We start from the raw sequence: 26,859 nt of genomic DNA on the forward strand, positions 1-26,859 counted from the left end.
CTACTACGAGTTCTCCCCAAGCACTGACTACTACGAGTTCTCCCCAAGCACTGCCAGTGGAGGCGGCTGAATAATACTCTTTGGCGCAATCTCTGGCGCAGTGGCTCAGTGTAGCCACCTTTCACTATTCAGAAAACGCTCAAAAATAGCTGCTCCAGAGGGGTGCAAGTCGACGTGGGGCGGCCATATTACCACTGACACAAATTCCATGTCCTCGACGCAACAACAGGCTGCCAACTGTTGGTCATTTGTCGAAATAGTGACAGGTGCTGCAAACTACCAAATCGATGGTATAACTTTCAACAATTTGACGGCATTGTTAAGGTTTTCATTTGAATCACCGTTGCAGAAGGTACTAGGTGTGTGGTGCTTGATACATCAAATCGATTAGCAGCATCCGCGCTCCACAGCTATTATCTTCTGCGGGTTTAGGCTTTCGAGGAGACTCGGACCGTGGAATACAAAACCTAAGTGGCTAGCACAGCTTTCTCTATATGCACAAAGAAACTGGCAGCCCATGAGTCAGGAGAATGCATCAGTTACGCTGGCTAGCTGCCGAGACGGTTATAATAGAAAGCCTAGGAGAGAGGGAAACAGGAGAACAGCTGGCGGAAGAAAGGCGGAAACGCGTCGGGAGGTGCTATAAAAGCGGCGCCCGTTCTTCAGGGCGTTTCGTTTCGTAACAGCACCGGCTCCAGCAATGCAGATCACCGCCCTGGTAAGAGACGTCACCATCTATTTCCACCGTTGCCACTGCAGGTGTCAGTTGTTTACCAACTATCACACGTCTCAGACGAAGAAGAGTGTCTCATAACATCGGTGTTCCGTATATGCTGCTAACAAGAGACAGACTTGCATACGTTTAACAAACTATGTGCCGAGCACATTGCGGGATTCCTGAATGTGCAACCAACGAGATAGACACTCATGTTGTTTGAAAGTCAGTGCTGAAACACTGCAGCAGATAAGTTTTTTCATGTATAGGACGCTGCGTTCGAGAAATGAGTCCCATTAACAAGTGCAAATATTTACATTAGTATATTATGTTTGGGTGTGTTGTTCAGATTCTCTTGTACTGCAGTTGTATTTTTTGTGTTTCTACTGCAATCAGAAAATGGAAAAACATAAATTTTGTGTTTTTCCAACGTGTTGATGTTAGAAACTAGTATTTGTCTGTCTACCAATAAGTAGTGCGCCTCTTTCATTGTACATGAATCCACACACACGCAAACCATCACTCACGTGGTTTATTTCTGTGAAATCAAATTATGTTACAAATGTATTACGACATTTTGGGTCCCTAAAGAGTTTAATTACAGTCAAAGTTATGCCATGTCTGTTAAATTACATTATTTAGAATAATTTGCAAATTATGACTTCTGTCCTAACACTACTATTTAAATTATCGATTATGATTTGTATTCTATTATATAATATTTTTTTTGCACATATTGAGTGCAATGTAGGAAGTAATGAATATATTTTTGGATTTTCTGTAGTTGTTACATACAGTAGAGATATTTGAAGAAATTAATTGATTCACCATCTGAATTATGAGTGAGAATTTTTTCTCCTTGCATTTTGATGAGTACAAAGACAAGCAGCTCCACAATTAGTCCATTGTATGTGCTACTAACAAATCATGGAGTATCTTAAAATATCTTCTTCGAATGCTTTTTTTTACTCGTATCTGGGTTGCTATGGCTGATTTTGCGAATTGGTTGTGTTTCCAACAGCTGATCTGTTCGATGTATGTAGTATGAAAGTTCCTGCCAGACTGCCCTATGTAACAGGTTAGCACGTTTTGCATGTGATTTTGTGTATTCCTGAGTCTTATTGTTTAAGATGTGAACTAATTTCTGTTGTAGTTTGTTGTTTCTGGGGAAAGCTAATTTCCGTTTTTGTGATCTAAGTAGGTTTGCTTTTTTGGGGGGAGTGGGGGAAGGGCAAATATTACTTACAGAAGGTATTCTGGTAACCAGTTCAATTGTATCCGTATATGTAGTTTCTTCCATAGAGCCAGTCATTTCATTTTCTTTCTGCATTTTGTCTATCATTGAGTAATTGAGCTGGGGAAATCATTGGGCATTACAGTTTGCTTAAAGGTGGCCAACTGGTTATCGCTGTTTTCTTTGTTCAAGGGAACTTTGTTTGTTTTGACTACTATCGTTTCTTTTGAAAACTTTTTGGGTGTATCTGCGTGACGTGATGTGGCAGGGACTGTGGTGCTGAAAGATATTTTTTTCCTTTATATCTTGACATTGAGCCAATTGTGATTTTCCTTGCACAAATTCAGGAAATTAAACCTACTAATTATCTGGTATACAGCTCTGGAATTTATTTTCTTGTTTACGTTACTGAACAAGTTAATGATGTTACTGGTGTTACTGGTGTCACCTTCGACTAAAATTAACGTGTCGTCTATCTGTCTTTTGTAGTACACTAGTTTTTGATTAGAGTTCCTGGTTGCTGGCTATTTTCTGTTGTAGCTGATTAATGAAAATGTCTGCAATTGTGCCAGATATGGATGAGGCCACGGCTAGCCCATCTCGTTTTTGATCAGTGTTACCATTGAATGTAAAATAATTGTTGTTTAGTATTTAGAAATGTATCGTGCTATAGATGAAAAAACGTAAATATTGCAGCCTTTTGTTATTTACATCATGACACTCTCGTTTTATAGATTCTTTGAATGACCCTAATCTTACAGCACCCATGAACTCATTAAATACCATCTCCTTCACTTTCTTAACTGAAATTTATACTTTTTGTTCTTATACTAGGTGTATTTCGATCTTGGTGTTGTGTCCGCTACTGTGGGATTCAGCACCGACAGAGAAACGGAAGAAGTTACGATGGCCGGTGGCAGGAATACAAAATGAACTCTACAAAACACTTTCAAACTAAAAGAACTCTTCATTTCTAAAAATGAAAGAAAAGTAATCTTGTCATTATGAAGCGGCTTCCTGAGCTTCCTGTGTCTGCTAAATGCAATTACTTTATTCAGTACTACTACTTGTAGAACGCAGGCTAAGTATCATCTTCCTTTTTCTCAGTACTGATGCTCTCGAAGTCTGCGGCCGAACTGGGCCGCCACCAGCGATAGGCGACTGGTTTAAGTCAGCGTTGACAGGGATCGCTGAACTGTGTCTTCCTGGAGGTGTCACGCTGCACCTTCGGCCGTAGATACTAGTGGACTGGCCTTGCTGTGCAGCAGCTATAGGGCTGGTGTGGCTCCAACATAAACCACGTGACTGTTGGCAAAACGTGGCGGGATTTCAAATGAGCGGTCTGCCATCTTATGTTTGTATCGTATTTTACCCATATTTCCCATATACTGCCAAACGCTTCCAACCAAAATTTCTTTTTTATTTGCAAAAAATTATGTCAGAACTACATTTCACCTGGATTTGTTCACAGTACCATTTATAAAAGTCCGCAGCTCGTGGTCGCGCGGTAGCGTTCTCGCTTCCCATGCCCGGGTTCCCGGGTTCGATTCCCGGCGGGGCCAGGGATTTTCTCTGCCTCGTGATGACTGGGCGTTGTGTGCTGTCCTTAGGTTAGTTAGGTTTAAGTAGTTCTAAGTTCTAGGGGACTGATGACCATAGCTGTTATGTCCCATAGTGCTCAGAGCCATTTATAAAATCTAACAAATACATCGGGCAGCGGGACGAAATTACTATAAACTATCAATTAAAATGTCGTTAAAATTCTTTTAAACAGTAAGAGTGGGCTCATGTCAAAACTTTAAACATTGGATTCGCCACGTTTTGAGCTCTAGTCACTTATAAAAGAAAATGGGATGTGGGAATTATGTCAACTATAGGTGCCAAAATTGTCGACTTTAGGAGCAGGTCGATTTTAGAGTAGCAATATTAGGTGCACTTCAAAGGTTCAGTTCCTACTATTTTTACAAAAGTTTAAACTATCAGTTTAAAAAATTGATATTTTAAGTGAAAGGTGAGACTTTGAAGTTTTAGAAAATAATTTTGGAGCCTACATTTATTTAATAGTATTAGAAGGTAGAAAAAAATTCTCTTCACGTGTCGACTATAGGTGCTCTTACCTTATTATTATAATCTCACTTGTATATACAAAAAGGCGTGTATGTGCAAATGGCTTAAAGTTTTTCCGTTTCAGGGCCTGTATCCAAAGCTGCCTTCGGTTTTCAGCCTTAGGGAACCTATGTGTAGGAACGAGAAACAGTTATACTTACTTCTGGAACCGAATTATCACAGATACTTTCCAAAATGTAATATGAGTCTGACTTTACAGGCATCACTTTCAACACTTTAATTTACGTGATACTCTATTTCAAGTGTAAAAACATATAAAAGTCACTTCAGCAGATTTCAATAAACGCATCTGCACTATCATAGAAACACTTACACGTGAAATGTAATGCCATTTCCCCCGACAAAACGCTGAGTACAGCCATAAGCGCAACACGAAACAACCATGTTTTGCTAACATTCACGTGACTTTAGCCCAGAGATGTTGGACCCACGAAAATGACGTCAGGGCCAGTCTGTTATATTTATGGTCGAAGCGCTGCACACTCTCTCCATCAGTGTGCGGGTCAGCGCCTTCTTGATGTCGTTTCGTGGCGCAGCGCTTGTCAGCGTGCACTCGACGCTGTAGCACTGCACACTTTGAGTTCATTATCAGCAGCCTCAGAGGCAGATTCGCGCATTTATTTCAATCTCCCGGATTTGATAATGAACAAATATTGGAAACATGTCCTCTATATACAAGCAATTAGCCCAAAGAATTCAGCCTTGTCAGTCTTGCAACGCCTTCAAACATTTTGCTTCCTCCATCCCTCCTTCAGCCAACCGATCTTTCTCCTTGTTTTGACTTATAATTCAGCAGTGGCTTCAGTCTTCTTGTTTGTTGATGACTTGTTACAAATTCTTTTCAGTTGTTCCTGAGTTTCACTATTTCTTCATTCAAGAAAAATATGTTTAATTCTTTCTGATATCTTCAGTTCTTTTCTTGTTAAGTAATGTCTAGTCAGCTACTGCTCTCATAAATCTCATCACTGTACATTGTATCATGTGATTTGTTATTTAGTAAATGTGTTACACTAACGTCCACAGAAGAACGTTACTATCGCCATTGCTTTACAAACTTGAAGCAATGTATCTTTTCTCCTATCTACATAACACCGTTTGTGTCACACAGATATTCCTGTGCTTCTCGGCTCACATCATCATTTGATAAACGACTACTGTTACACCCAAGATACAGGAGCTTGCTAATGTATTTTGCTACTCTGTCCTTAATGACTATTTTGGCCCTAACTCGTTCATAACCTCTAAACGATCTGATGTTTCTGACCTGAATATATTAGAGTGTAGAGGAAGAAGTGTCGTACTTGGGGGACAGTGTTCTTATGAATACATGATGCTTCCTGATAAGTGTTTCAAGCTAATGATGGACTTTAGAATCACATGAAGGATTATGCACTGGAAAACGCCGTAAACAGTTTCCCACATTTCACACTCATCCCCCCTCCTATTTTATTTTTTTTTATTATTATTATTATTATTATTATTATTTTTTTTTTCTTTTTTTTTTTTTTTTTTTTTTTTATGAGAGAGAGAGAGAGATATGAGGTTGTGGTTTGTGCCGCATCTGTAAACATCTCGAGGAGCTCTACACATTTAAGTGCTGCGCAATACAACACGTTAAAGCTGTTTAGAAGATAATTTTTAAGTAACAGAATTTTATGGCAAGTAAAATTCTACAAATTTTATTACCAGTTATATAACGTTTGGACAGCTGAGTTATACTTCGTCGGCCGTGTACCATCTTGAATCTTGAGATGGAAGGAAGCCTTTATCAAGCAACTTGTGATATTTGCAAATAAACTAAGTTTCCTTAACATCTTAAGAATTTTATCTGTATTGAAAATTAGAATTTCTATTATTTTCCAATGGATTCTGTTACAGTGTGTATTTCACTTGTAGCTCGTTTCTGATAATACTTCTGTTTGATTTGATCTCATTTACTGACTGTTGATTTGTGGTAAAGTAATCATGTAACAGGTAGCCCATTAAATATAATACTGACAATGTTTTCTCGACAGCAACATCTTTCAATTTCAATGGAATATTTGTTTCTTCGTACATGACCACGCTGCACCTTCGATTTTTTTTTTTTTTTTTTTTTTTTTTGGGAAAGCCTTACTTTCCTGGAGTAATTTTATAATTTTAGAAGAAGAGTGCAGCACAAAAAATTGAATACCATCATTAAACGTGGAATAAGAAAATACATTTTAAATTTTTATTACTGTCACGGCTAGAGGCATAAGCCTGGAAACAAGTCTGAATGTGCTGGAAGGGAGAACACTCTCCCCCGCTCATTTGCTAGTTTCATGAGCAGGTGCACGCAGATCTCCTCCGGTTACAGATAAAATCACTCGTTCGCCGGCAGAGAGCATTGTGTCTTGTGTGGTGTTATTATTTTTAATGTAATAATTATTGTAATATATTTATGATATCAACAACATATAAATTTAACTGAGGAGATGATAGAGGACACCCTTATCTAAGTTCTTGGGCTATTTCAGGTTGCGTCGTATATATTATGTCACACAAACTTTGCATTCGTCTTACTTACTGCTGACAAAAACACTTGAACAGTAAGACTTGAAATAATTTGATTCTGCTTAACTTCTGAACTGTATTATTGTAATCAGTAAGTATACCTAGTGCGCGATGTTTTTCAATCAAACTGTGTTATGGTGCAGACGCAATCTGTTCTCGATGTGCCTTTCCGGAACAGTACGTGAAATAGACGCCGAAGCCCATGTTGTTAAAAGAAATTGTGTCGATTTGTTTTACCCCTGTTACCAAAGCCATGAAATGACACACTGTGGCACAATCTTCCCTTTCATACTGTGAGGTGTGTGACTTATTTCAAGGCGCATAATGACGATTCTACGCGGCAAAACAGTGTCCAAATGTCATCTTAATGGTATATCATTGGAATCATCACTGAGATACTACGATGCGTATTCGAAAAGTCATAAAAGTAATGTTTTTTAGGGAAAGAATTTAATTGAGATTTCAGTGTCTACAAACCTACTTTACTTTTGCACATAATCGGCGTTCATTGTAAACATTTCCGTAGCGTTGCACTGGTTTCTTCAGCCGTTTGCATGGAAGTTATCCACCTGGAAATTGAACCAGCTGATGGAGGCGGTCTTGAGCTACTCGTCCTCTTCTAAGTGTCGTCCGTCAAGCTACTGTCTCAGCTGCAAGAAGAACCTCATGCTTGTTCGGGCAGCGGAGGGTCGATACGTGTTGGCGTGGAGGGAGACTATTTCGGTCGACACTTTCCCGATTTTTGGTGGCACGCCTCAGTCTGCTGAGTTCATTCATGTAGGTTTGGTTCAATTTTAGATAACTAACAGCAGCTGTAGATTCTTATGCACACAGAAATCGATTAATAGCGTGAACTTCGCAAATGACGAGAGCAACGATTTTCGATGTCATTGTTCAATGCTTTCACCCACAGTCAAGCGACTAACCAATCAAAACTATGATTTTTATGGCTTTATAAAAACTTAGTCGATGATCTTGCATTTGTACAATTTCGTTTTTGGGTGCTAATCGGTGTGTTCCGAAACGCCACACGTAAAAATGGAATTATGCAGGGTTCGTACCTCTGTTTCTGTTATCGACAGAAAGGTAGGGTCAAGTGCTTTGGACAACCCTTGGGCTAGGGACCATTTGTATATACATCAGAAGGATCGCCTTGCTGTAACTATCCTATAGTAGGCTTACAGTCTAAGCTGGAATATTACTTCCTCCAGCTTAGGCAAATGAAACAAATCGGTTAGTTGTTTTTGGATTAGACGCCTCCTACAGTGCGCCTTAATGCGCTAATGTAGACACTTTTTGGTTCATGGGCGGTTCCTGAGAAAACTCGACAAATGTGTTTCCCCCCTTTTTTCGGTGTCAGCATAGGATATCTAAACAACTAGCAGCAGATAATTGGTCGGATTTTAAAGGTATATTCTCTAGACGTTTAAACAGAACTCCGATCTTCCGGTTACCAAAAATCTTTATCCATTATCGAAAAACACCATAAAAACATGGTTTTTGGATACCAAAACCGAGCCGCCGATTCCAAGATGGCTACGCAGAGAAAATGGCAATAATTTTTGCTATATATTCCTAAGATTCTGATCTGGAACAGCCTTCAAACTTGTCATCTTTGTTCGTTTCCGAGACAGAGAGGTTCAAAGTTATCCTACTTGTACGCGTAAAATGCGGTGTGAGGCGAAAACGTAGTTTACAAAGTGATGTAGCAGGGAGACATACGCTGTAAAGAGTCTCCGTTATCATCACAAAGGTTCTGGAAATTCCACGCTGTAGTAGTGAAGTACATGCTGTAAGGGTCTACGGATTGCACGCAGCCGTACGGTACGGATACGCGCTCGTCAGCTGGCCTATCTGGAATGCTGACAATTTGCTTGGTGAGCAGATGCGCATCTGGCCACACTGCGATGCAGAGCGAGTACGCGACTGGGTGCTGTCCGCACGTATTAACTAGCGTGGCCTTGGGCGCGAATATGTCTCTTTTCTTAGCTCACCTTGGAGCCTTTCGACACGACCGTAATTAGCCGGTGTTAGAATGTCACACACAGTGATGATGGGCGCACGTAGCGTGCGTGTTTTACAATCCTCCTTTGTTAATAAAAATATTTAAACTTACTTCTCGGTATTCGCATAGTGCCGTACCTCAAGGACCCACCGCTTACAAATCCTGACAAAATATTCGTGTAATCATCATCTGGGGCAACAGCACAAACTAAGCCCCTTATAATGCTAAATTTTTCTCTGCGTAAAATCCAGTCTGAGGTGAAAATTAGTTTTGCATTTTTTAAATTCCACTAAGTAAACTATCACAATTTTGCTGTCCCATGAATTTGTTTTCGTGTGAGTGACATCCCCTTTTGTAGCGGGGAAGAAAAAGAAACCAGCATAAAAATGAGAAAAGTGCTCCTATCAATGCATAAAAAAGATGAATAAGCTCCCGTTTAATAGCTCTGACTGAAAAGTGGGGTACCAGTTGCCTCATTCTGCCTTCCTCACCAATCTTAAAATTTTTCTCGTCTTGACGTGCGAACATATTCGCACTTTTTTACGCTGTGACAGACACAGTGGCAGTGGGAAACAGAAGGAAAAGTAACAAATACTGGAAGACAGTAGCCATTGGTTGTGGTATAGAAAGAGAGCAGAAGACAATGGAGGTGTGAGGTGTGAGAGAAAAAAATTACATCTACATCTACATCCATACTCCACAAGCCACCTGACGGTGTGTGGCGGAGGGTACGCTGAGTACCTCTATCAGTTCTCCCTTCTATTGCATTCTCGTACTGTTTGTGGAAACAAAGATTGTCGGTATGCCTATGTGTGGGCTCTAATCTCTCTGATTTTATCCTCATGGTCTCTTCACAGATATACGTAGGAGGGAGCAATATACTGCTTGACTCATCGGTGAAGGTATGTTCTCGAAACTTCAACAAAAGCCGGTACCGAGCTACTGAGCGACTCTCATGCAGAGTCTTCCACTGGAGTTTATCTTTCATCTCTGTAACGCTTTCGCGATTACTAAATCATTCTATAACGATGCGCGCTGCTCTCCTTTGGATCTTCTCTATCTCTTCTATCAACCCCGTCTGGTATGGGTCCCACACCAGTGAGCAGTATTCAAGCAGTGGCCGAAAAAGTGTACTGTTACCTACTTCATTTGTTTTCGGACTGAATTTCCTTAGTATTCTTCCAATGAATATCAGTCTGGCATCTGCTTTACCGACGATTAATTTCATATGGTCGTGCCATTTTAAATCACTCCTAATGCCTACTCCCAGATAATTTATGCAATTAACTGCTTCCAGTTGCTGACCTGCTATATTATAGCTAAATGATAAAGGATCTTTCTTTCTATGTATTCGCAGCACATTACACTTGTCCACATTGAGATTCAATGGCCATTCCTGCACCATGCGTCAATTCGTTGCAGATGCTCCTGCATTTCAGTACAATTTTCCATTGTTACAACCTCTCGGTATACTACAGCATCATCCCCAAAAAGCCTCAGTGAACTTCCGATGTTATCCACAAGGTCATTTATGTACATTGTGAATAGCAACGGTCCTACGACACCCCCCTGCGGCACACCTGAAATCACTCTTACTTTGGAAGACTTCTCTCCATTGAGAATGACATGCTGCGTTCTGTTATCTAGGAACTCTCCAATCCAATCACAAAATTGGTCTGATAATCTATATGCTTTGTTCATTAAACTACTGTGGGGGAACTGTATCAAACGCCTTGCGGAAGTCAAGAAACACGGCATCTACCTGGGAACCCGTGACTATGGCCCTCTGAGTCTCGTGGACGAATAGCGCGAGCTGGGTTTCACACGGTCGTCTTTTTCGAAACCCATGCTGATTCCTACAGAGTAGGTACCAGTAGGTAATGGAACATACTTGACAGTGATAAAACATTGCTAGGAAAAGAGTGAATGAGTGAGTGGCAGTGGGAGAGAACGAAAGAGAAGGAGAAAGCGAAACTGAGTGAGAGCCAGTGATAGTGAGAGACAGAGTCTTTGACACTGGCAAGGAGCAAGAGAGGGTGACGGAGAGAAGAATCAGCACTAGTGGAAAGAAATGAATTGTATAGGAGCAGTAAGAGAGAGCAAGAGTGAGACAGTGGCAGTGAGAGGAGAAAACAGTAGTAGGACTGAACGAAGGAGAACGTGGCTGTGAGACAGGAGACAGTGGCAGTTAGAGAGACACAGAGAGATAATGACAATGAGTTGGCCTGAATGAGTGAGTGAGAATGGGCAAGCGGGAGTGGATAGGTATGAACGAGTTACAGCGATGAACTTGTGGGTGTGAGCGAATTACAGTCACAGAGGAGCTTGTGGGAGCGAGAGATGAGTTGCATGTTAAAATGAGCGTTAGCACGGTTCAAATGGCTCTGAGCACTATGGAACTTAACTTCTGAGGTCATGAGTCCCCTAGAACTTAGAACTACTTAAACCTAACTAACCTAAGGACATCACACACACCCATGCCCGAGGCAGGATTCGAACCTGCGACCGTAGTGGTCGCGCGGTTCCAGACTGTAGCGCTTAGAACCGCTCGGCCACCCCGGCCGGCGAGCGTTAGCATGTTCGCATGCCAAAATTTTGCTCATTCGCCTTTTTTTATCCTCAGATAGGAGCACTCACCCCTAACATTAAATACAAGCAAACAGCCCTTACGTTGCGTATGAGACTTTTAGCGCTTGGTCCCAACGAAAATATAACGCTACAAGGGCACTGTATGTCTAAAGCAATGCTTTTCGTTCTCTTTAAGCAAACGTCTGTTGGAAATCGAGTAGTCTTTTTCTGTACTTAAATCTCACTTCAGTTTGTGAGGAAATCGTTACGATTATTTACAATTAGTGATTAGTTTTCGCCCTCAGTTTCCCTCCTTTCGTGATTAACCTTATCCTTTTGGTTCCAATGCAGCTTTATTTATTACAAAGCGATTCATCATTTATGCTGTGATTTGCGTTCCCTGAAAACAAAAATACGTGACTCGTACAGTGAAGAACTCTCTCATATCTTTAATGTGTTTCTATCAATTCTTGAGCCATGCCAAAAGTTGTAAAAATAAGGAAAATAAAGATATATTAGCATGGCGTTTCGAACTTGATGCTTGCCCCTGTCTTCAGGTGCGCGTGTTGGCGCTGCTGTTGGCTGGTGCCATGGTCTGTCTTTGCGGCGGTTACGGTGGTGGCAAAAAGTAAGTACCTCCACAAATGTAGCATAAACAACACAAAGGACATTTTATATTCATCCACAGTACCATCTTCGTACGATTTTCATGTTTACGCTACGGCCAGTTACGGAAAACATATCAATCGATCACCTCCCATTCCGTTCTCCTTTCAGATCTTTCTCCCAGTATTCTCGCCTTCTCCTTCGGTGTGCCTCCTTGTATTCCATGGTTCACGTCTCACTGCTCTTTTTCTTACCTTTTGGGTGGAAATTCTTTTCTTTAGAGAGCAATGCTTCAAGATACTATGTTCTAGTTCTTCTATTTCTCCGGAAGAGTATTTTCCGGTTTTATGATTCAAAAGTTAGACAACGGGTCGATAGGAACGATTTCATTTATGACCATAGACGAAACTCTTCCTCCGAATTATGCTTGTTACTTTATTCACATGTATCTTCTGCCACATGAATCTCTTTTTCGACTAGATTCAGTATCTCACTCAGACTCATCATTACTGCACTGCATAGAATGAGCTTGGCGCTGATGGACATTTGTTATAAACATCTTTTGTGTGGTGGTACTGATATGTCCAACGAAGGCGGCGCCGGAAAAATACCCAGGTATAAAGTGAGCATTAAATTTATGGTAACACACGTAAACAATCTTCTCCGATAGGAGCTAGTCTGGAACATAATAACTGAAGACAATTCACTTCTTGAATTTTAAAGAATAATAATAATGTCAGAAGGCTGAGGGCCTAAGAAGTCACAGTAAATTGAAAGTCCAGAAATCCAATATCCATGCAATAAGCAAGGGCACAGTCAAAGTCCGGAAGGGACGTCCGGAAGTTGAAGTCCTGAAGGGACATGCACGAGAAAGTCCCACAGTGACACACGAAACTTTATATCCGGTGTATTGCTGATGAAAAACAAAGACAAATGTTATGACGTCCAATTGCTGCTCACAGCGTCGGCGGCCACGTTTCTTAAGTGTAGAGGCCACAGATGGTGGAGATCCATAGCTGGCAGCTCCTGGAGCCAAAGGTTGACATGGACAGCAGTGGCGTCGTAGCAATGGCTCCAGAGTGAGATCTTGATTGTGCGAACGCTTTTGCAATCGGTGCCTGTCCCAGGAAACATCAGAGCGAACTGGTAGCCCTGTCACCAGATACTGTAGATACTACTTTTGATCACATAACCAGTGGAGGAGAAAATGTCTGTGGGGCCAGTGACCTCGGGCGGCACTTGGGTTGCTGCCTGGTGGTGACGCGGAAGGCCAGCAAAAAATGGTTCGAATGGCTCTAAGCCCTATGGGACTTACCATCTGAGGTCATCAGTCCCCTAGACTTAGAACAATTTAAACCTAATTAACCTACGGACAACACAAACATCCATGTTCGAGGCAGGATTCGAACCTGCGACCGTAGCAGCAGCGCTGTTCCAGACTGAAGCGCCTAGAACCGCTCGGCCACAGCGGCCGGTACGGAAGGCTAGCCATCTCTTCCCAGATCTCTTAAGAAATGTCCCCTGTGAAGTCCACGCTCACATAACCTGTCTGTGTTGTTGGTTGCTCGCTGAGTGGGTGCAAGGTCTCAACACAGCACATACTTCATTTCCATCTTGTTGACAGTTGCCTTAAGAGCCTCTTTCTTACTGTTTTTGGGCTCCATCTGACTTCTTACATACTTAGACTTTTCTGCCGGTTCCATTACTCACTACTTTACCATTAGGCCGCTGGATATTGACTTACTGAACTTTCCAGACTGTTTTCTAAACTGATATTCGGGGTCTTCTAAACTTGTAGTTTTTTCCGAAGTAAACTATTTAGCAGCTGTGTCAAGATAACCTGAAAAATTCACAACATCATTTGTCCAAGGTAAATAATGTAGTGTCAGTTTACTGTTATTATAATGTAATCTGTACACATACTCAATACATTCTCTACTCCATCTTTTGCAACACTCGTAAATAACACTCTCTAGAACAAAACTAAAGATGAGAGTTAACATCCTCGCAATACTTCTGTCTTGAGTTCAAAGCTATCCACAATCTGTTCCCCATAATTTATTTTACAGGTTGTTTTCAATGGGTTTTTTGAACAATTGTTCATGCATTAGTGTGCAGATCTAATTCTTTCAGAAAGCGGGTTAACATCAGTCACACTGCGAATCTTTTTTAAGTCTATGAGTAACGTCACGCAATCCTTACTTTACGAATTCTGTGATATAGGGCGGGGAAGTGACAGTCCTGTAGTCGGCTGCAGCACCTATTGCGGGATGTCGAATATTTTCGTCAAAAAGAAAAGACTTTCTTAGATTTGTCATCACGTTAATAAACTATATTGTTAATCCATAAACTATGTTTGTTTGACCCAAATACTACAGGGTGATTCAAAAAGAATACCACAACTTCAGGAATTTAAAACTCTGCAACGACAAAAGGCAGAGCTAAGCACTATCTGTCGGCGAATTAAGGGAGCTATAAAGTTTCATTTAGTTGTACATTTGTTCGCTTGAGGCGCTGTTGACTAGGCGTCAGTGTCAGTTGATGCTAAGATGGCGACCGCTCAACAGATAGCTTTTTGTGTTATTGAGTACGGCAGAAGTGAATCGACGACAGTTGTTCAGCGTGCATTTCGAACGAAGTATGGTGTTAAACCTCCTGATAGGTGGTGTATTAAACGTTGGTATAAACAGTTTACAGAGAATGGGTGTTTGTGCAAAGGGAAAAGTTCTGGACGGCCGAGAACGAGTGATGAAAATGTAGCACGCATCCAGCAAGCATTTGTTCGCAGCCCAGGAAAATCGACTCGCAGAGCTAGCGGAGAGCTGCAAATTCCACAATCAACTGTATGGAGAGTCCTACGAAAAAGGTTAGTTATGAAACCTTATCGTCTGAAATTGGTTCAAGCACTCTCTGCAGCTGATAAGATTAAAAGAATCGATTTCTGTGATTTTATCCTTGCTCAAATGGAAACAGATGAATCTTTCGTTTCAAAGATTGTGTTTAGTGATGAAGCAACTTTCCACACTAACGGGAAAGTCAACCGTCACAATTTCTGTATATGGGGCACTGAGAATCCGCGGGAAACAACTCAGTATGAACGTGACTCGCCGAAGGTGCACGTTTTCTGTGCCATTTCAGCCAATAAAGTTTTTGGTCCCTTTTTCTTCGAAGGTGCTACTGTAACTGGACTACAGTATCTGGAGATGTTAGATAATTGGCTGTTCCCTCAGCTCGAACAAGAAGCACAACAATTCATATTTCAGCAGGATGGAGCGCCACCACATTGGCACTTATCTGTCCGTAACTACCTGAACGTCAACTACCCGAGGCGATGGATCGGCCGCCAGGCAGCCCGTGACAGAGCACTTCATCACTGGCCTCCAAGAAGCCCTGATCTTACCCCCTGCGATTTTTTGTTATGGGGGTATGTTAAGGATATGGTGTTTCGGCCACCACTCCCAGCCACCATTGATGATTTGAAACGAGAAATAACGGCAGCTATCTAAACTGTTACGCCTGATATGCTACAGAGAGTGTGGAACGAGTTGGAGTATCGGGTTGATATTGCTCGAGTGTCTGGAGAGGGCCATATTGAACATCTCTGAACTTGTTTTTGAGTGAAAAAAAAACCTTTTTAAATACTCTTTGTAATGATGTATAACAGAAGGTTATATTATGTTTCTTTCATTAAATACACATTTTTAAAGTTGTGGTATTCTTTTTGAATCACCCTGTATTTTACTATGTTACAGACTCTTTTAAGTTCCCATATGTCATAACTTTTCAAGGAACCTATTAAGACGTTAAGTCTAGAGCGTGACTGGTGCAATCACATGGCAGCAGTACTAGTATCACTAGTGCAGAAATTGTGACTAGTGATTATTGTCTCGCATTTCAAAGTAAGACATTATGTGACACTTATAAGGGCACAAAAAGTGCGACAACCAGTAAAATACTGTCTTTACCAAGCTTGAGGCAGTGATATTGCGTAGCCGTTGCGTTGACATCAGCAGTGCTTCATCTAAAACATCGTACTTGATTGCCCATATGTTACCAAGTAGGTTCCTCACTACATTACAAAAAAGTTCACCAAGCATCTTTCTGCAAGGTTACTTTTCTTCAGGCAGGTAGGGCTACCACAATCTCACAAAATTTCTGAAACGACAATATTTTCCGCCTTCCACTGTGAAAATGATGGCGTGGTATTATTGGCCGGAATACACGCCCGGCGTCGTTCAGCGGCCTGCTGCAAGTCTTTCTGTTTGACACCACTTCGTCGACTTGCATGTAGGTGAAGATGAGAGGAAGTGATGATGAGAACACAGTTACCTAGTCCCAGAGCGAAGGAACTCTCCCGGCCGGGAATCGAACCCAGGAACCCGTAATCTATAGGCAGTAACTAGTGTTCATTTTACACTATTGGCCTTTTTTTGGCTAGTATGCCTTAAGAGACTTCTAAAATCGTTCGGGAAAATGGCAGCCAACGGCTATTCAACTCTGCTTGCAAAATGTATGAATATGGAGACATACCATGAGACTTTCAGTAAGATATCATGCGCACAATCCCGCAGCTACTATGAGCAGACATGATGCGAGAACTACGGTATATTCAGCTAACAGCTTATGCTTCCAAGCTGTAGATAATAATATTGTAGGTCATTTTCGCAGTGAGAGGAAAATCTATTCCTAAACTCAATAATACACAGAATAATAGATAAGAGAAGTAAGAGCACTATCAGTTTTGCTGTAGTGAAGGTAGAGACATCAGAGAGCAAGCTCTTACACTGAGAGACATAAGAAAAACCAAGACACTTTAACTGGATTTGTCGAACTGGAGAAAAACAGTTGGACAATGAAAAATGAAAAGTGAAAATCTACATCTACATATACACTCCGCTAGCCACCAAGTGGTTTGTGGCGGAGGGCACAATTCGCGCCAAAGTCATACTTCCCCCATCTATTCCACTCACGGATCGCGCGAGGGAAAAACGACTGAACGCCTCAGTACGAGCTATAATTTCCCTTACCTTTGAATAGCGATCATTGCGCGATTTGAAAGTTGGTGGTGATAATATATGCTCTACTTCTTCGGTGAAGATTGGATTTCGGAATTTAGTGAGCAGCTCCTTCCGTTTAGCGAGTCGTATATCTGCAAGTGTGTCCCACTTCAGACTTTCTATGGGATTTGTAACGCTCTCGCGATGGCTAAATGTACCAGTCACGAATCTAGCCGCTCTTCTTTGGGTCCCAATCTCTTGAATCAGACCCAACTGGTAAGGGTCCCATGCAGATGAACAATACTGGACGAACTAACGTATTGTAAGCAATTTCCTTTGTTGAAGGACTGCATAGCTTCAGGATTCTACCAATAAAACGCAAGCTAGAGTTTGCCCTGCCCGTTACTTGTGTAATGTGATCATTTCTTTTGAGACCATTTCGAACGGTCACACCCAGATACTTAACTGATGTTACCGCTTCCAAAGACTGGGCATTTATTTTGTACTCTTACATTAATGGGGATTTTCGCCTTGTTATACGCAGTAGGTTACACTTTCTAATATTGAGAGATAACTGCCAGTCATTACACCACGCATTTGTATTCTGCAAATTCTCATTGATTTGTTCACAACTTTCGTGTGTTACTACTTTCCTGTAGACTACAGCATCATCGGCAAACAGTCTAATGCCGCTGTCAATACCATCAACCTGATCGTTTATGTAAATCGTAAAAAGCAGCCGACCTATAACGCTGCCCTGGGGCACACCTGAAGTTACGCTTGTTTCTGTTGAAATCACCCCATTCAGGACACAAAAATAGGTTGAAATAGGTAGAACCCCTAGTGGAAGACGTATTGTACACTGTACGTACAAGAACAACAATTTTTACGTCTTTAAACAACAGTCAGATGTACTTGAACGTACAAAGCAGCTAACATAGAAGTGATCTGATTAAAAAGATTTTAAGGTATGACGTAGCTTATCTGCCCTACAGTTCAACTTGGACGTCGGAGAGGCGATGACGGAAATAAAAAATAAGTTCCAGAAATGTGATTAATTTTCAGGGTCAAAGGGTATCATTGATAATATTCGGTGATGACATACTGAATCTGAGGCAGTATTGGATGGCCTGTTGAATGGAACGAACAAACTAGTGACTACACTCTGCGGATTGAGAGTAAACCGAAAAGAGGTGAAAGTATAAGGAGTATCAGAAATGAGATTAGCGACCAACCTATCAAAATTTGGACCACGAGTTACACGGAGTGAAGGACTTTTACTACCTTTGGAGTAAATCACACATAACGGACAAAACAAGAAATACATAAAAAGCAGAGTGACAGAGGCAAAACTTCATTCCCGACCAAAAGAAGTCCGCTAGTATCGAACAACGGCTTTAATTTAAGGAAGAAATTTCTGAGAATGTACATTTGGAGCACAGCATTGTATGCAAGCGAATCGCGGAATGAGGGAAATTCGGAAAAGAAGAGAATCGAAGCGTTCCAAATTTGGTACTACAGAAGGAGGTTGAAAACAGGTGGACTGAGAAGAAAAGAAATGAGTTGTGTTCTGCGCAGAATCGTCGAGGAGAGCAACATGCGAAACATGTTGACCAGAAGAAGGGACAGGATGGTAGCACATGTGTTAAGATATCAAGGATTTAATTTCCACGGCTCTTGAAGGAGCTGTAGAGTGTAGAAAATGTGGGGAAAGGCAAATATTGGAATACATCCAACAAATAATTGAGCACGTAGGCTGCAAGTGCTACTCTAAGATGAAAGGATTGGCATCACACCAGTCAGGAAGCTGCTGAAATAACAGCCATTATACTTACAAGTAGTCATGTGTACTATTGGTACAAAATTAATTTCAAAGTAATAGCTGAGACGAAAATACTCCCAAGCGCCAGTTGATTCCTATGTCTGTTCATTTCATGGTTCAAATGGCTCTGAGCACTATGGGACTTAACTTCTGAAGTCATCAGTCCCCTAGAACTTGGAACTACTTAAACCTAACTAACTTAAGGATATCACACACACACATGCCCGAAGCAGGATTCGAACTTGCGACCGTAGCGGTCGCGCGGTTCCCGACTGTAGCGCCTAGAACCGCTCGGCCACCCCTGCAGGCCAGTTCACTTTATCACAACTGACTAACGCTGGGTAGTGTTCTCGTTTCAGCTATTGTGTTTATAACAGTTGCACATATGGATACTTGCCCTAAGCTCTATATTTGTCTCCCATATGCTCATGTCTGGACAGCTTCGTAGCACGTGCTCAAGTACATCAACTACCGCTTGATACGGCGTAATAGTCGAAACTGGTCAATAGTGTGGAAAATACTAATTACAAAGAAATATGAAAAATGTTGTCATTTCAGAAATATTTCCAAGTTACTCATGTTTTCCAAAAACTATTGTCTTTCATCAAAGGCTTAATTGAGGGCCATCAAAAATGCCGGATTTTAAATTCTCGTGCGTCACTGTAGGAAATATCGAGCGGCCATGGTCGCAGCAAGCACCATCTTTTTCCGGAGCTTACACGAACTGATTCACAGGCTTGGCTTGATATGGTTGATATGCCGGACGAAGGGGAAGGATAGTATTTTATTGCGGTCAAAATGAGGCTCGTCCGTAATATTCTTGTCGCCAACATGTCATGTATACCCTCGCAGGCCATATTCTTCTTCTGTAGTCTTCTTCCGTTGCACAGATGTTCCATAGCTATGTATAACAAGAATACTTTGTGTACTCTCTCTATTTACCCAATGGCATCCATTTTACCTTGGCGTCACCACGAACATTCCGCCTCTGACTAGATTACTTTATGTTATGCGGAATTACTAGGACGTGCTTAAAAGTAATGTCTATGAATTTTTCACGTGAAAACTCTTAAAGCTTATTAAATAAAACAAACGTTGTTAACCTCCTACATATTTTTTCTTCCTGTATGCATATTTGTAGCCCTCTACCAGTAGAAGCACAAAATTGTAGCTTATAACATGGCGGTGAGTAACGTATTGTGCGAGAGAACCAGAGTGCTGTAATGGACTTTTTAACTGCAGAAAGAGGCCTTTCTTCAGCAAGACACTGCCAGACCACACACAAGCGTTGCGACATCGGCAACAATCCGACGCCTTGGGTTCCCTGACTTTGATCGTCTTCCCCATTGTATTTCCAAAACATAAGAATGCTTTCGATGCCTTAACTTTGATAGCGATGGAGCGGTGCAAAGAGAAGTGAATTTGTGGCTGTGTCAAGAAAGTCAAACGTTCTACAGTCACGGTATGAACAAACTGGTCTCTCGTTGGGAGGAATATGCTCGTCTCCAGGGTGATTGAGAAATAAATATGGAGACATGAACAATAAAGTTGTAGAATATTAATAACATTTGTTTTACTTAAAAAGCTTCGAGAGTTCTCACATTAAAAATTCGTTACGTCGGTTTCATTCATTTTCACTGGGTGACCAGCAGGACGGTTCTAGGTGCTGCAGTCCGGAACCGCGGGACTGCAACGGTCGCAGGTTCGAATCCTGCCTCGGGCATGGATGTGTGTGATGTTCTTAGGTTAGTTAGGTTTAAGTAGTTCTAAGTTCTAGGGGACTGATGACCTAAGATGTTAAGTCCCATAGCGCTCAGAGCCATTTGCCATTTGAACCATTTTTTTGACCAGCAGGATCAGATGCCAGTCCGTTACCATCACTCAACAAGACACACTTCTCTTCGAGCTGTCAATGAACAGCTTCCATTTCTCTGCGATATTCGCACGTCCTACTGTTTCAACGCGGTCATTCTCATCGATTCAGTAAACAAATTGTTCGTCCATATCATATTTTAGCAGCCCCTTCTCTCTTGACATATTTGTCTCTTGACAGCCGTCCTCGGGGCTAACGTATTTCTCTCCTTTCTAGTAAATTCGAGTAAACGTGAGGTTGCCCGACGACTATGAAGATCACGCACAACGTCAAGTAATTCGCCTTGATGGAACAACAGCCTGCACCGACATCTCGAACAGAATGACCAGCATGGATTCCGAAACATTAACAGTGTGATCCACAACTTGCCCTTTTCTCACTTGACATTCTGAAAGCCATTGATCAAGGCAGTTAGCCAGATGGCGTATTCCCTGACTGCCGAAAAGAATTCAACTCAGTAACGCACGTACACTCGCTATCAAAAGAACAATCGCATGGATTATCAAGCGAAATTTGCGGCTGAATAGAGAGTGTAATTAGTACCCTACTGGCCATTAAAATTGCTACACCACGAAGATGACGTGCTACAGACGCGAAATTATACCAACAGGAAGAAGATGCTGTGATATGCAAATGATTAGCTTTTCAGAGCATTCACACAAGGTTGACGCCGGTGGCGACACCTACAGCGTGCTGACATGAGGAAAGTTTCCAACCGGTTTCTCATACACAAACAGCAGTTGACCGGCGTTGCCTGGTGAAACGTTGTTGTGATGCCTCGTGTAAGGACAATAAATGCGTACCATCCCGTTTCCGACTTTGATAAAGATCCGATTGTAGCCTACCGCGATTGCGGTTTATCGTATCGCGACATTGTTGCTCGCGTTGGTCGAGATCCAATGACTGTTAGCAGAATATGGAATCGGTGGGTTCAGGAGGGTAATACGGAACGCCGTGTTGGATACCAACGGCCTCGTATCACTAGCAGTCGAGATGACAGGCATCTCATCCGCATGGCTGCAGCCACGTCTCGATCCCTGAGTTAACAGACGGGGACGTTTGCAAGACAACAACCATCTGCACGAACAGTTCGACGACGTTTGCAGCAGTATGGACTATCAGTTCGGGGACCATGGCTGCATCACAGACAGGAGCGCCTGCGATGGTGTACTCAACGACGAACCTGGGTGCACGAATGGCAAAACGTCATTTTTTCGGATGAATCCAGGTTCTGTTTACAGCATCATGATGGTCGCATCCGTCTTTGGCGACATCGCGGTGAACGCACATTGGAAGCGTGTATTCGTCATCGCCATACTGGCGTATCACCCGGCGTGATGGTATGGGGTGCCATTGGTTACACGTCCCGGTCACGTCTTGTTCGCATTGATGGCACTTTGAACAGTGGACGTTACATTTCAGATGTGTTACGACCCGTTGCTCGCCGGCCGTGGTGGCCAAGCGGTTAAAGGCGCTACAGTCTGGAACCGCACGACCGCTACGGTCGCAGGTTCGAATCCTGCTTCGGGCATGGATGTGTGTGATGTCCTTAGGTTAGTTAGGTTTAAGTAGTTCTAAGTTCTAGGGGACTGATGACCTTAGAAGTTAAGTCCCATAGTGCTCACAGCCATTTGACCCGTTGCTCTACCCTTCATTCGATCCCTGCGAAACCCTACATTTCAGCAGGATATATGCACGACCGCATGTTGCAGGTCCTGTACGGGCCTTTCTGGATACAGAAAATGTTCGACTGCTGCCCTGGCCAGCACATTCTCCAGATCTCTCACCAATTGAAAACGTCTGGTCAATGGTGGCCGAGGAACTGGCTTGTCACAATACGCCAGTCACTACTCTCGAGGCACTGTGGTATCGTGTAGAAGCTGCATGGGCAGCTGTACCTGTACACTCCATCCAAGCTCTGTTTGACGCAATGCCCAGGCGTATCAAGGCCGTTATTACGGCCAGAGGTGGTTGTTCTAGGTACTGATTTCTCAGGATCTATGCACCCAAATTGCGTGAAAATGTAATCACATGTCAGTTCTAGTATAACATATTTGTCCAATGAATACCCGTTTATCAGCTGCATTTCTTCTTGATGTAGCAATTTTAATGGCCAGTAGTGTATATCTCGTGAATGTCACATTCTTATAGAGTGTAAGTACTGCGAACTATCGCACCAGAACACAACGAATACCTTTGCCACTCAGATCACTTCTGCTATCAATTTTTTAGTAAAAATAGTCCTCATTATGTTAAAGACATTAACACAGTGTGCGATTGAAGATCTTTTCCACTTAATTTGAAAAAATAATCGCCTGTGATGACAGTTAATTGCTCCTGACTTTATTATACCGTGTCCGATTTCGAGGCTTCTAGCCTCCTCATCAGATACACTAGAAGACCCTAAATCGCTCATGTCACAATGAAATGAAGAGCAGTTTCTTTTGTTAATTAATTCATACAGTTGCGTTTTTCACAGCCTCATCACTACCATCTGTTGTGATGCAACAAAGCAGACTAGATCAGGAAGAGTTATTTCATATCTGTCTGAAAGCGGCTACTGACCCGAAAACCTCCATCAAAATCTTACTAATCCTGAAGAATTATACATGTTGTAAACCTTTATTGCGGGTTCCTGACACAAAAGAAAAGCAAGAAATAATAGCCCTAAAAACATTTCCAGCGCTGTTCGTGCTGAAACAATCCGAGTGAAACAAAATCCCACGGAGTAACCGAACATCCTGAGAATCACCATGTTAGTTAACTTAGTGGGTCCCAGAGTGTAATTGTGCTCTGTAGAAACAGCTAGTCTATGGTACGTCTCGCATAGAATGTTCATGTTATCTGTAGCAAATATCTTGCTTTTCTTTATTTTAATAGCATCTGAGAAGCATTCATGGTCAAATAACATCTGCACAAGGAACCTTAATGGAAGCTTAACTACCTCGTTCTGCTCTCCAGTAGCCGTTCACCATGGGCGCTCTTGTTGCAGGCACCACCACATCATCATACAAGTGCCGTACCACGTGAAGAAGATCCACCACACGCACACTATTTACAAGATCATCGACCACGGAGGGCACGGCAACCACCACCACGTCTTCCACTGAGTTTAGCGACCACCACCATAATCGCTGCAGCTACTGAACCCAGATAGTGGTAGCTGTCTGTAAAAATATCTTCTAATAGTAGTATATGGCGGCCTCCTCCTTCGAGTGCAATCGGCTGTGCTCATTGTGTTGGAAGACCTAATCAAAAATTGTTGACCATAAATAAAAAAAATATTTTTAGTTTACAAGGACTCTGCGCAGATCTTGTGCCCAACATATCCTAAACTTTAAGACAATCTCACTAGTCTTATAGCTACATTTGTTGATAATACACAATACACAGACACGCATTTTACTATAAGAAAATAGTTCGAGCACTACGCAACAACACTTCAACACATAAATTTCTGTATTGGATAATCTGAGAGTTTTGATACGAAAACAGGAGTCTACAAAGGGGAATAAATACTTCCCGTTATTCGTTCTTGAACAGAAGAAGATAATCGATTGGAAGCAATTTACAGATATGGGGGAAACCTGGACAGTCAAGCGACGATATAAAGGAAGAAGGAGTACCCACTGAAAGATAATGTGGTTTACAATTTTGTTTATACATGGGTCCACAGCTATGATATATTTTTAAACGTAAACAATGTCCGTTATGGGCTGCAAAATTTTCAAATTTATTTGCTACTGGACAATTCCAACTTCCAAGACATTATGAAATAACTTCTAAATATACCAAATCAGAAACAGAATAAAACATGTAACGCATGTTAAACTTACATATAACAAAGAACCAAATGGTAGCGTCGTCAGCTCATCATAAGTTTCAGCCTAGTACTTACATTCATTATAACCTGTACGTAACAGAATGCAACGTGTCTAGCGCGCAAACTCACCCACTAGCCCACCTGTGGAACCACTTATCTACGAATCTATATTACTGAACGCCTAAGTGGGGCACAAACCCATATGCAAATTGCTTATCTATTGGCTTAAAGGGCCAACAAAAATTTGATTTTGAATATTTCATCTAAGTATCGACTGAATTTAAAAATTTAAAATTCGTCATAATCTACTCATAAAGAGATTTAATTCTATGTTAAAGATCTAACATAATCAGTCTATTAAAGTTACCATCTGTGTATATGTCTCGATGCAATGTAACTAACAGTGTGCAAATTGTTGAGACTATATCCATCCAGTATTGGAGAATGATACCACTTAACGACTTCCACCAAGCTTCGCATACAATTGCAAACTTTTTCGAAACATTTTTCAGTGATACCTCTCACAAAATAAGAAAAGGACAACGCTTTATCCCTTACTATATTTTCTCTATTCGTGCATTAAAACTTCAGTATCAGGCATGATGATATAATTTATCACTTCGTTACTACTACTTCTATTTGCAACACTTTATGCAGACAGTATCCGCATATACCATTAAATGTATCTGCAAAATTGTATCATTGTACTACGCATAGTTCAGGAGATAAGCCGTCATAAATATTGAGATGCTTGTAAAACTAGCCAGGGTTCGATTCCTTAATGAATCAGGGTGGGAAGTGGAAGGTGTTACTAGGAAACACTTTCACGATATATATTACGTAAGGACAGATTGTTTATAATGCAAGTGACAGAACCATGCACAAAATAACTTAAGTACATATTGAAGAACAATTCACTATGCACCCCATCATTTCATGCACCAGTGTCAATCTTATTCTTGTTGTATGTCCATTTGCAGACAGACATCAAACAGCTGACCTAAAGCTTACCCAAATGTTTTATTAAGCTACAGGTCTGTATGGATAAAGGATGTCTCATCGGTGGCACGCATCAAACGTAGGTAAGGACAGCGACAACGACTTGCTCCCTTTGCAAAATAAGGTAAAACTCCTCAACCTAATAACAGAGATGTTTACTACTTTGTATTAAGTACAATAAGGACATGTGATACACATATAAAACGTCATTTGTATCGTATGTCCTGTGCACTTACACAAATTGCATGCATCTAAAAAACACTAAACGCACATCCATGTTACAAAATATGAAAGTGCACCAAATCCGGTTAAGGAGGGGAAAGTAAAGAAATAAGAAAGGAGTGATCTCTGTCACAGTTAAAACTGAAGACTTCTGTGGCTTTGCCCCAGTCCATAGAAGCAATTTGGCTGAAATATAAAATTATAACCACTAACCGCGTCTTCGTTGTAAAAAAAAAAAAAAAAAAAACCATATACAGGATGTAACAAGTGTAAGTGCAGATCTTTCTATTGGTGGCCGAGGACGGTGTACTGAACAACATTACATTTACGTCATATGCAGAGTAATAATTATAGCTATTACAAGTCATATGTTTTTAGGCTGGGTAATACCTCCAAGAACGTGTTGAAAGCAAGCCATTAATGCCGACTTTCCTCTGGAGGGCAGATAAGGTGCTGGAGTGCGGACACATGGACGCTAACGGTTAATGTGTATTGACAGGCATGGTCCACTTAGTGGTGCAATTAAGATCACGCAGAAAAATCTGATAGTAAATTATATGATGTGTTTGAGGGAATGTAGACAAAAAACAACCAACACACTGACGTGTGTACCTACTAAGGTAATACACACAAAAATATCTTTACTTAAACCCGATACACCCTGTATGATATTTAGTCACAGATTTAATATAATAAGAATAAGGCCGTGGACCTAAATTCCTTACATAAAATATCAAGGAAACCATTCATATTCGTAGCTTAAGATAGGGTATAAAATCACCAAACACATAGAGAGAGCATATATCTAGGCCATGCCCATAAAGTATTTACATAAATTATTATGAACGTGATTCACATTCATATCGTAAGTATTGCTTAAAGTCATCAGGGTGATGTAGGGGAGAGGTGGGGGGAAGGGACACAGTAATATAGTTAGACAGGACGTAGACGACCTACTGAGGTAAATGTTTGTTACAGTAAAACAGAATTAAGCGGTGCTGCCAATGTGGCATCCACCATCAATCCAACAGAAGCCTGAAGTTCCCCAGGAATCCTATACTTTTAAAGTCGCTTTCTTCATTTGCAACACTTTCAGGGTGTTTATTTAAGGCTGTATACATTTCAATTTCCTCAAAACTAGTGATTAATTTGCCATTATTAAGTCTACAGAGAACCTCCAATGTGCCATTATTATTGGAGATATACTCACTATTATGCAAATGTACTCTATATGACGATTTAATACCTTCATTGGCGTTTCGGTGGTCTCTTAATTGCCATTGCGTCACCAACATAAAGACGCCCATTTGGTGTTATCAGTATGAAATACGAA

The 26,859-nt window shown here is 41.3% G+C and overlaps 1 long non-coding RNA gene across 1 annotated transcript; it reads left to right on the plus strand.

Moving 5' to 3' along the window:
• Positions 1-656: 656 nt before the first annotated feature.
• Positions 657-23,738, plus strand: LOC126482276 (uncharacterized). The gene is made up of 3 exons (XR_007587619.1): positions 657-718; positions 11,742-11,812; positions 23,475-23,738. It is a non-coding gene; the product is annotated as an uncharacterized LOC126482276 (long non-coding RNA).
• Positions 23,739-26,859: the final 3,121 nt, after the last annotated feature.

Source organism: Schistocerca serialis, chromosome 5 (genome assembly GCF_023864345.2).
Source record: "Schistocerca serialis cubense isolate TAMUIC-IGC-003099 chromosome 5, iqSchSeri2.2, whole genome shotgun sequence".
Classification (NCBI taxonomy): Eukaryota; Metazoa; Arthropoda; class Insecta; order Orthoptera; family Acrididae; genus Schistocerca; species Schistocerca serialis.